At 38.0% G+C, this 10,963-nt stretch overlaps 1 pseudogene; it reads right to left on the reverse strand.

Annotated features, from left to right (window-relative positions):
* Positions 1-8,900: 8,900 nt before the first annotated feature.
* LOC131175990 (alkane hydroxylase MAH1-like) lies at positions 8,901-10,653 on the reverse strand (annotated as a pseudogene).
* Between the last annotated feature and the right edge of the window lie 310 nt (positions 10,654-10,963).

Consider the following 10,963-nt stretch of genomic DNA (forward strand, 5'->3'; position numbering starts at 1 on the left):
GAGCCGGGTCTACTAAAATAGTTACGGGGTGGCAAACAGGGATGAGACAGTGGACTGATTAGCCTGAGGGTGGTGTTCTTCGTGAACTGGAGGGTACTTAGCTAAAGAAATGAGTGATATGAAGTTGATCTTGGGCAGTGAAAACAGAGATGATAAAAGACAGAAAGTGAGAGTATGACCAGATAATGAACAAACTGGAAATATAGAGTTCCAGTATTCAAAATCTCTTCAAGAAAACACTTCAGAAAACTAGTTTCCAAAGTCCTTTTAATCAACACTTCTAAATAGCAGAGTAACAAACTAAAATGAACTTTCAGAGTTCCTCTTGCTATAATAACAGCCTCTCGTCTATTTTTCCGTCCGTCCCTTGAACAGTTTTTATGCAGGTATTTATAGGAATCGGGTGCTCTTCGTGAAGGGTCAGGATTTATTTTGAGGGAGATGGAGGGTCAAGATTTCGAAGGACATGATCGGAGGTTCAGGAATTAAAGAGAATCGAAATGAATGGTTGAGATCACTCTTCATAATATTTGTCCTTTTCTTCTTTCCATCCGACGGTCCCAAATTTCTTTGTCCGGAACGATCTGAGGGCTAAGAGTGAAAGACGCTGGTATTGTCGTCTTCTCTCTTGATCTAAGGGTTCCGGGTTTGTCCTTACAAGTAGGCTCAACGGTGGAGATTGGAATGTACAAGACTGTCATGACATACCCTGGCACCTGTCAGTATTGCGGGCGATTCTTAGGCGTGCGGTGGAGATCTCGTCTGCAACGCCTTAACTACCTCGGCTCTGATTCTGACGACGGTTATTGGAATTTGTCTTATTCTTTTTGCCTACCGATCCCTCCTCTTTCTGATCTCTTTCACATGTTCTTTCCGACCTTTCATGCTGGTCTCCCACCTTCCGATCTATTATTCCGATCTCTCCTTTTCTCTGGTCCGGTCTGGTCAAAGCATTAATTGTCCCTCGATTCCCGAAGCGTCCGCTTCGTTTTCTGCTTAGCAATAAATGCTCATTTTCCCCTATATATACCCCTGTCGACGGAGACATTTTCTTCATCTGACTTTCCTCTCTTCCTTTCTTACTTACCCTGTTCTAGCTGCTCCGGTGGAAGTTCTGGCTATAACTGTGGCTTTGATCTTTTTCCGATGGACTCCTTTACTCACCGACTGAAAATTTACGATCCCGGTGATCGCATGACCTTAACTTATGATGGTGAGAGAACTGGATTTGACCGATCTGTATTGCGGACCTCGGTTGTACCGATCTCGAGTCGCTCAACTGAGTTCATTCGGCTTCTCATCGCATTGGGTGTTCCGACAGCGTCTTTCCTCCACATTGGGTGTTCCGACAGCGGGTCGGTTTCGAATGGTAACATCGGTGACGATGTCTCTCATCTTCATGGGAGTCATAGTCACCCCATCTGAGCTGTACATCTATCCGATGTCAATAGCCGGTCTCCTGGTCAAACACGTCTTCTGACTCAGCCACGAGACTAGGCTTTGACATAGGCTTTTTAGATAGGATGTTCCATCGGTCTCTAGAGATCGCCCAAATGATGTAATCCTTCAATGTAATCAGATCTCTAGAGATCGCCCAAATGATGTAATTAGACCTTTATCATAATCCGATCCCTAGAGATCGCCCAAATGATGTAATCCGAACTTTTGGAAATAAAAATCTTGTTCCTCCAATTATTGCCTTATTTGATTATTTGCTGATCTCTGATATATTTGTCCGATTTGGATTCTAACAAAACGACTCTTAACTGATCTTTTATTCAAAATATTCAACTTATTATACCGACCTCTACTTAACCGATCTCCTTGGGATGTTCGAGAGACGTGTCAGAACAGCTGGCAGCTCACGTTAACCGATGGACTGCATGGAACTTCGTGAGCATTTAATGCTCGGACTAGTATAAATAGTGGTAAGGGGCTAGCCGGTTCTCTCATTCCGTTTTCAGCTTCTTTGCTTTCAACTTCGAAGTTCTCTCATTTTCTCCAGTTCTTCTGACGCCGATCAGACTCCGGTAAGGGCTTTGATCTTCTTTTTAGTTTAAGTTCTTTGTTTCTTTTGAAAATGAGCGGTGCCGAAGGTCAGAGAGCGGCGAGCCCTCCTTCCATTCAGTTCTCATGGTCTTCCGATGAAGAAGAGGTAGTCGGGCCAAGCACGCAACCTAAACCCCCTAGGGTCTCTGCTCCAGGTCGGGGGCGGGTCATACCATCAAGGCTTGCACCTACTTCAAGGAGAGAGACCCTTCCTATAGACGAGCTTCCGTTGGTTCTTCGAGAATCCGATCTGCAATCGTTTGTTCAAGAATACAATATTTATCCTGATTCATATGAGCTGATCAAGTGCCATGGCGATCTTCGTGTCGATCATTCTTTTGAAGAGGATGACATGGTTATGGTGTATGAGGAACAGTTAAAGGCCGGTCTGAGGTTCCCTCTAGATGATTTCTATAAGGAGGTCCTAAAACTTCACCGAGCATCCATTGTTCAAATTCACCCCAACTCGTGGCGGATCTTGGTAGCTTTCCGAGGTCTATGCCGAGCTAAGGGAATCAGACCTACGGCTAAGGTGTTCGCCGAGCTGCACAGACTAACTCGCCGAAAGGATGACGAACACTGGTTCTTTCAGGCGAAGCCTCATTGCGGACTCTTTTCCGATCTGCCCTCATCCCTTAAGAATTGGAAGAACCGGTTCTTCATTCTGAGGAGTAAAGATCCGAGCTGCTTTGAGGACTTTCCTCGTAGCTGGTGGTACCAGGGGCCCCTGCTTCCGAAGCACATTACCCTGAGTCAAGAGGGAAGCTTAATAGTGATGGAGCTGAAAAGTCAAGCCGCCACTCTAAAATATTCCTGTCCAAATGCGGTGACTGCCGAACTGCACCATTGGACCATGCAATCGATCACCGCCGAGATCGTGAACTTCCGCTCTCGACCTCGGCATTGGTATTTTCTATATCTCGATTCGGGACCTTAGCAATCTCACTAACCTCTTTTACATGCGGTATGGCGGGTGGTGAAGGTTCTAGGAAAGCGAAAGAAAGAAAGAGAGATCTCGGAAGATAAAAGAGATGAAGCGTTGAACGACTTCAAACACCGATCCACGAACTTGGGAGATACAAAGAGACCCGCCTCAACCTTGGTCCGCCGACCACCGGCTGTCGAGATCTCCTCCTAGATCGGAAGAGCAGCCCCGCCTCTCTCGATTATTCCAAGCACGGAAAGGAGCCTTCTCAATCTTCCGGGAGGACCTCTTCTCGTGGCGCTCGAATCTTGATCGATCGCTTGAAGAATAACCGATCGTTAGGGAGAACTCCGATTTTGCCAAAGTCACAGGATCTACCATCTTCTTTCAAGAGGATCGGGACAAGCTATACCGAATGGTCTCGATGATATCTTGACTCGAACCATGAGCTTGAATGTGGAGTGTCCAGTGAACCGGACCATGGTTCGAAAAGATTCAACGTCTGGGTAAGGAGGTCGGGAAGAAAAATCAGAATTGGCTTCCTCCGATCCCAACTCTCATCCGCTCGGGATTATATATCTCAAGTCGAGGGACGGGCGAAGTACCATGAAGACCAGCTGGCCGAGAAGTCTCGTGACCTGGCTGAAAGAGAACGGGCTCTCAGAGAAGTCCAGGCACTTCAGGCCAACGAAGCCGCTCAGGTCGCTCAACTTATAGAGGAGCTTAACGCGAAGGATAAGGAGCTTACAGAGAAAGGCAAAGAGCTTAAGGAGAAAGATGAAGAGATGGTGTCAGGAATAGCCGGAGCCTATGTGAATGCTCATAAGGATCTCTTGGCCGAACTCCAAAAGCGCTACCCTGAAGAGGACTTCTCCTGGATGGATGACCTGGCTCCCGAGGGCGACGGTGAAGATAGTGAGGAGGAAGCCGAAGGTGAGGGAGAGAGGGAGAGTGATCCAAATGTAGATCATCACCCCCAGCCGAATAACTTGTACAGATTATGACATGAAATGAAATGCCTCTTTGTTCAATGAATGATTGTGATCGGAAAATTTTAAACCATTGTTTGTCTGAGTATTTGATTGTATGAGCACAGCAAAACAAAAACTAAATGTGATTATTAATCTAAGTATGAGAGATCGGAAAGCACTTTAAGCATGAGATCGGTAGGGAAGAAATGCTGAACGGAACTTGATCGAAAATTTAACTCGAACACTTAAGATCGGAATCCTCATTAAATCGAACTAAAACTTTAGCTCTTAAACCTTCGGAAAGGAGGTGGGCAATAAAACTGGTAGGAAAAGATCTAGTGCCAGTTCATTTTATTTATCAACAGAGATCAGGAATATACTTGACAGGTCCGGAAATTCGACAACGGGTTTGAGAGGTCGGTAAATGATTTGAGAGATCGGCGAGGCTTTAATGAATGTGAGGACTTAGCATTGATTCAATCCTTTGTAAGGAGAGATCGAAAATGTGACCGCCTATCAAAGAGGGATCGGAAACGTGATTAGCTGTTCAAAGAAGAATTTTTATTGATTATAGGGGTCGGCCAAAATATGGTGTCGACACACTATATTATGAGCAAAGTAATAATGTTACTACTAACGAATATGTTTTCAATATACCTGAATATAATTAGTTCATTAAAACTAACAATTATTAGTAAACACATAATATTACCATAATTAATGACCACATAACCAAACAGAATTGTAAATATTTTATGCTATTGGCTTTTGTTAAATTAATTATATGTGACAGTATGCATGTTTTATATGGGCTACAAAATCTAATCATATTCAATCATAATCATTATATGAATATGCTATATACTATTTCGAAAACCAACATACAGCCATGTGGATTTTGAAATTCAATATATATATATATCATGAAATTAAATTTAATATTTATTTACCGAAATTAATATTCAAACATACAACAATGAAATTAATAAAAAAAATCCCTAATCATGGCTCTGATACCAATTGTTAGAAATAAATTATATACAAATTAAATCGTTATAGATTACATGATTAGAGAATATGTGTACCTAGAAATACACTTGTATTTATGATTTTCTATGAACAATGAAGAACGGAAGTAAAAGGGTAGGTTCATAACTCTCAATATCCACAACCTTCAAATTTTATATGAATTCTATCTGATGTTAAATGGGGTTATCAGAATATATATATATAAGACTGAGAGTTGGGGCCTCTTTTTCAGTGGGCTTATGGACAGCCTGACCCATTACTAGCTTGCCTAATCACATGATCCAATCCATTTGGATATTGTCAATTACTAAACTTATTATTTGATATCATTATTTAATCTGTCAATGAGCCTAAAAATTGATTAATGCTAATCCACATCCAGATATAAATAAATAATCAAACATCCCTCCCATTGAGCTCTCCAAAATTTTGAGAGAAGCAAACTTTGTTGTTGATTGTTTAGCAAGGCAAGGATTATCTTGAATTACAGATTTTGTCGCTTCTTTCTTACATTGACTCTTCCTCAGTAGCTTGGTTCTCCACTACAGCAGATTGTTATTCCCTGGTTATCTTACATATGTTTTCCTGGTTATCTAGAATTACATCTGCTTCTTGTGCTTTGTCTCCTCTTTGTGTATCTGTCTTTTGATTATGTTGTTTTGTTTTTTTAGTTTTGAGTATGTTCAGTTTTGTTCCTTTGGTTTTCAATGTGGTCTTGGCGTGTTGGTTTTGTAAGTTCCAGGTTTTTCATTTAGCATGATTCGTCCTAGGTTGGGTGTAATTGGGTTGGTCTGTTGACCTGAGCTAGCTGGATGATTCGATGCTAAGTTTTTCCTAGTTTAATTTTTAATGAAATGATTTGCTTATAAAAAAAATGTAAGAATTAATTAGAATTTTTTGTTTAGTAAATCTTTTTTCTTGAAGAGTTTTAATGTGTCTCCGCTCATGCTTTAATAAGGACGACTTTGTTATTAGTTAGTCTCACATTTTGAGAGGAACCTCTGAACTTCTTAGTTTATATTTTATATTATGATGTTTTTGTGCTATATTTTTTTAATTAACATTTTAAATCCTAAGTTAAGTATGTGGATGGATATGCTGATTTGGGTGTAGTATGAATATTCTTTATTAAAATTTTCATGATTATTTAAAATTAATAAATATATGACTTATAAAATAAAACAACTAATGTAGATTATTATACAATAAAAGAGTAATTTACAATTTTTTATTAATTACAATAATTATGTAACCATTTAAATTGTAGCTCTTTCAATATTTTAGTTGGATAAGTAAAAAAAATAGAAAAAAAAATAAAAAAAATTAATTTTTTCATCTTTTCTATTTGTTTTCTGAAAAACAAACGGCAATAATCTCTCCAGAAAGGAAAAAATTACAAATCAAGCAATCAAAAGGTTAAGAAATTCAATTCAAATTGAAATTTTCCCTGACCAAAAGACAATATATATATATATATATATATATATATATATATATATATATATATATATATATATATATATATATATAAACCAAGAAGAGCTGTTTTCAATTGAAATTGAATCTTACGTTGGGACTGCTCCTCCACGTGACTATCCCCCAATCTCACTCAAGCACGGCAGCCTATAGATTCTACAGAAAGTTCGGAACCAACAAAGTAGGGGTGATTATTTGGTTAATTGAACTGAATTTTAACATATTAAATTATTAATCAACTTTAAAAATATTAATTAAATAGAATCAAAATTATTTAAAATCGAAAATATTCGATTGATTATCATTTGTAACTGAATTAATCGAAAAAAAAATATGTATTTATATTATTAGTTTTTTTTTAGTCGATAGATAAAACATACGCACACTCGAATTAATGACAGAAATAAATTACCGTTAAAATCATGGTAATTTTAATAGAGTCATTGTTTCTATATAACCACACACACGCACACTTCATATCCGATGTGGAATCTCGAAGGATCAGCCCCTAGACACACCCGACTCACTTGTGGACCTCAACCAGGACCACACCGAGAGACTCAACTCTTCTTTATTTTCACTCAAGCATCTTTCATTTTTTTTTTTGTGGATAGATAGATTTATATTATTAATTAATTAATAAAAATATATTTATAATTTTTTTTATTTATAAAAAATTATAATTATGATTTAATATTAATAAGAGAATAATTATAAGTTAAATATTATTATAAAATCATAAAAGTAATAATTATGAATAATATATTATTAATAAAATTATAATTAATATTAGGCTCTTTTAGCTCCACTACCCATGAGAAATTTATTACCTACATCTGGTATATAAATTAATTTATACGTTCAACCAATCAAAAATTAGAATCTCAGGTCCTACCATACTCTTAGACAAGTCCATCGTAATTTTAAATTACATGTCAAATTTTTATTAAATGAGTGCATAAACCCTAGTGTATATAAGAACTCGCATGGATGATTGTTTCTTTTGCTTTCTCTACCAACTCGTGGCCGCTGTTCTGCCAACTGGATGTCTTCTGCAGAGACAAAGCAAACGCCAATATCTAGCTCTTCAATGCACTTCTTGGAGAGCAATCCGATCTAATCATCCATGTAACAGGCCAATTTTTGTTGATAACATAGTAGAATTAAGTAGAATGTTCTGATTTTTGCTATCTAGCCTCGGAGTCTTAGCAACGAATTTAATGAGCTTATCCATTAGGTTGATAGCTTCAGAATCTTTTCTTCTGGAGAAAATAATTGTTTTACAGAGTAGTTGAATCAGAAATTCTTTGTTGGGAGGGAATTCCAAAAACCCTGACAAGTCCTGAATAAAATAGAGGTGCGAGCTGCATCTTCCATCTAACAACAACAACACCCAAATTCATAGAGAAAAGGAAGCTCAACCCAAAAGTCCTGCTTCTTCAAAGAAGCCAAACTCATTCTGTGATTACATAATTATACACATTTGAAATGAATGAAATTAAGAATTATTATTATTATTATTATTAAACTGATACTGTTGTATATGTGCATATGCTAGCAAGATTATCTGGGGGTCATCATTTCTGATGCTTAATGAAAAGCTCTATACTTGAGCGTAATTTTCTTGTTTTACTTTCTCCTTACGTTAGTTGATATAGTTCAGCCCAAGTTTCAATCTCGGTGGGTCGAATCTACCGGATTTGGACCGAATAATATGAATCTTATCATCAGATTAGGTGATTATTTTATGAACGATTAAGAGACTAGTTGTGAGATCAATGCTACAGATATGAGCTTGGAATAATGTGGCTATTGGACAAATGCCATTATATAAGTACATTTAGGGTGATTCACTTTGAGAATCGCACGGTAAGTAAAGAGGAATCTTGAAGATCATGTCAGATTGTCTCTTAATACCATACAACTCAACTCAAATATATATATATATATATATATATATATTACCATTTTTCATCATCTTTTTAAAGACAATTATTGACTTGAGCGTCGAAGTGACTACCAAAAGATCACTAAACTCACTCTTTTATTTTCAGGCAATTTGAAAATCCATTATCAATCATCTAGTGACTTAGAAATTCATGGCAACATCACTAGTATATATTTTTAGGAATTTTATTTTTTAATCATCAATTATAGAATTTCATCTTAGCTTATGATTTTTCAATCATCAAAATCATCGACTAATTGGCGTCCTCTAAATTATTTTTTGTTCCCAAAATTATGGAGAATATAAAGCTCAGAATATGCCACACGAGCAGTCATTCTTCTATTGAATGCGTATGAAATTTGTTATCACTAGAACAAAAAAAAAAAAAAAAAACGAAACCCATCTAAGAGCTCGTCTAATTATATAGCAGAACGATTTATATGGAAAAAAAAAAATCAGAGCAGGTTAGCAAATCGAGAAACATTTTATATGGCAGAACCAGTGAATCATATAAAAATCAACAAAAACTGGCTTTTATACATGAAATTAAGGTGGAGGGAAATCCACGATGTGTAGCTAGCCCACAAACATTTGGCCTCTCCTTATTAGTTAACTAAAAACTAGCTCTTATATATGAATTTTTGTCACTGGTTTACATGCAAGCTGATAGATTCTGGAGAAAATTGTCACATGAGATTTCCATCATTTCCTCCATTTGAAGACCCAAATCTTTCAAAAACCTTAACCTTCAAACCCTTTTCAATAAAAAGTACCATAGAAACACTTGGACCAATGGGATGGTTTTCAACCACTTGAAGAGACAAATTCCATAAAACGGTAGAAGCAACCGTTTTCATTTGCAGAAACGTCAAGTCCTTACCTAAACAAGTCCTGGGTCCTGCATTGAATGTTATGAACTTGTAAGACGGTACATGCTTGATTTCACCACTCTCTGATATCCATCTCTCTGGCTTGAATTCTAAGAAATCTTTACCCCATATATCTTCCATCCTTCCCATTGAATATAAACAATATATGATCTTCATATTTCTAGGGATTTGATGGCCGCTAGGAAGGATGTCTGGTCCAACAGAAGCTTTGTGCTCAAAAGGTACAGGTGGATACAGTCGGAGTGTCTCGCATATAACAGCATGGAGATAAACTAGTTTGCTTACCTCTTCGATACTGAAAATCTTCCACTTACCACCAGTTCCTTCTCTTAAATTTGCTTCCATCTCTTCCAAAATCTTTTTCTCTACAAATGGGTGTGTTGCAACTAGCCAGAAAAACCAAGCAAGTCCAGCAGCTACGGTGTCTCTTCCAGCCGCCAAGAGATTAAAGGCAGTGTCTCTTAGAAATTTGTTTGATTTAGTACAATGGCATCTTCTCCTCCTTGATGATCTTTACTATTATCATCTCTCACCAAAAAGTATGTTAATAAGTCGAAATCCCCTAGTTCCTCCTGATTTCTGCTGCTCTGGCCTAATTGCTGTCGCTTTCTTGTAATGCATTGCTCTGCAAAATCATCAAAGATGTCCAAGGCTTTCCTAACCTTCTTCTCTTTCCCAATCTGCAGCCACCTTTGCAACTTCCAAATGCTTCCCGGCAAGGTGTGCTCAGAATTGCAGCCTCTGACATGTCATCATAGGCCTTCGCACAAGGAATATGAGGGAATTTTGGAGAAAGGGAATTCGGATCCAAGCCTAAAACCAATAAGCATATATTATCAAACATGAATCGCTTAAGCACATCTTGTATATCTACCTCACTTGCTAGCATGGAAGCATTCTTTAGAATCGGGAATAGGCCATTCAAGATCTTCTGCTCCATAGTACTCTTTGCAGCAAGCTCGAACCTCCTGCTTTTAAGTACAGAATGAAATATTCTCCTTAGATTTCTCCAATTATCGGAGTCAGAAATGAAAATTCCATCTCCCATAGGTTCAAAAATCTCCCTGAAATCCTCGCCCTTGTGGTAGTTGGCAAAATTCTTGCTCAGGATGTGATGGATGTTCATAGAATCGCTAGTGAACACAAAATCCTTGTCGCCAAACCAATGTCCTTTGAATAGAAATGTGCCTTGACTTTGCTGGAGTATACAAGTGAAAAAATCATGGAGACGATATGAGTTCCATGAAAGTTGTGGAACCATCCCTACTACGGGCCAGTTGATAAGTAGAGAGTTCCCATTCCACCACCATATCCAAAGGATAAGTGTAACAATAGAGAGAAATGCTAGAAGTGCTACTAGCATCTCTGAATATCCAAGTATGGCCACTTCCATTTTCCAGGTTGCACTCTTACTATATTTTGCATAAGCAACTCTTGGTGTATATATGTTACAACATGCTTCTAAAACATATATTTATATACAGGATTAAGCCATGCGTACTTGCCTTATGGTAAAAAAAAATTGCCATTAGGAGATAGATGTGGGTGGAGGGCCACTCCCCCACCCATGAGGGTGGGAGAGAGTCTCCATCCACCTCTCTAGATGGGGGACCTCCCATCTCTCCCCCACCGTCCTCTCTCTGTCTCTTGTCCACCTAGTGTCAGATGGGTGGGT

Source organism: Hevea brasiliensis, chromosome 18, assembly GCF_030052815.1.
Source record: "Hevea brasiliensis isolate MT/VB/25A 57/8 chromosome 18, ASM3005281v1, whole genome shotgun sequence".
In the NCBI taxonomy this organism is placed as follows: domain Eukaryota; kingdom Viridiplantae; phylum Streptophyta; class Magnoliopsida; order Malpighiales; family Euphorbiaceae; genus Hevea; species Hevea brasiliensis.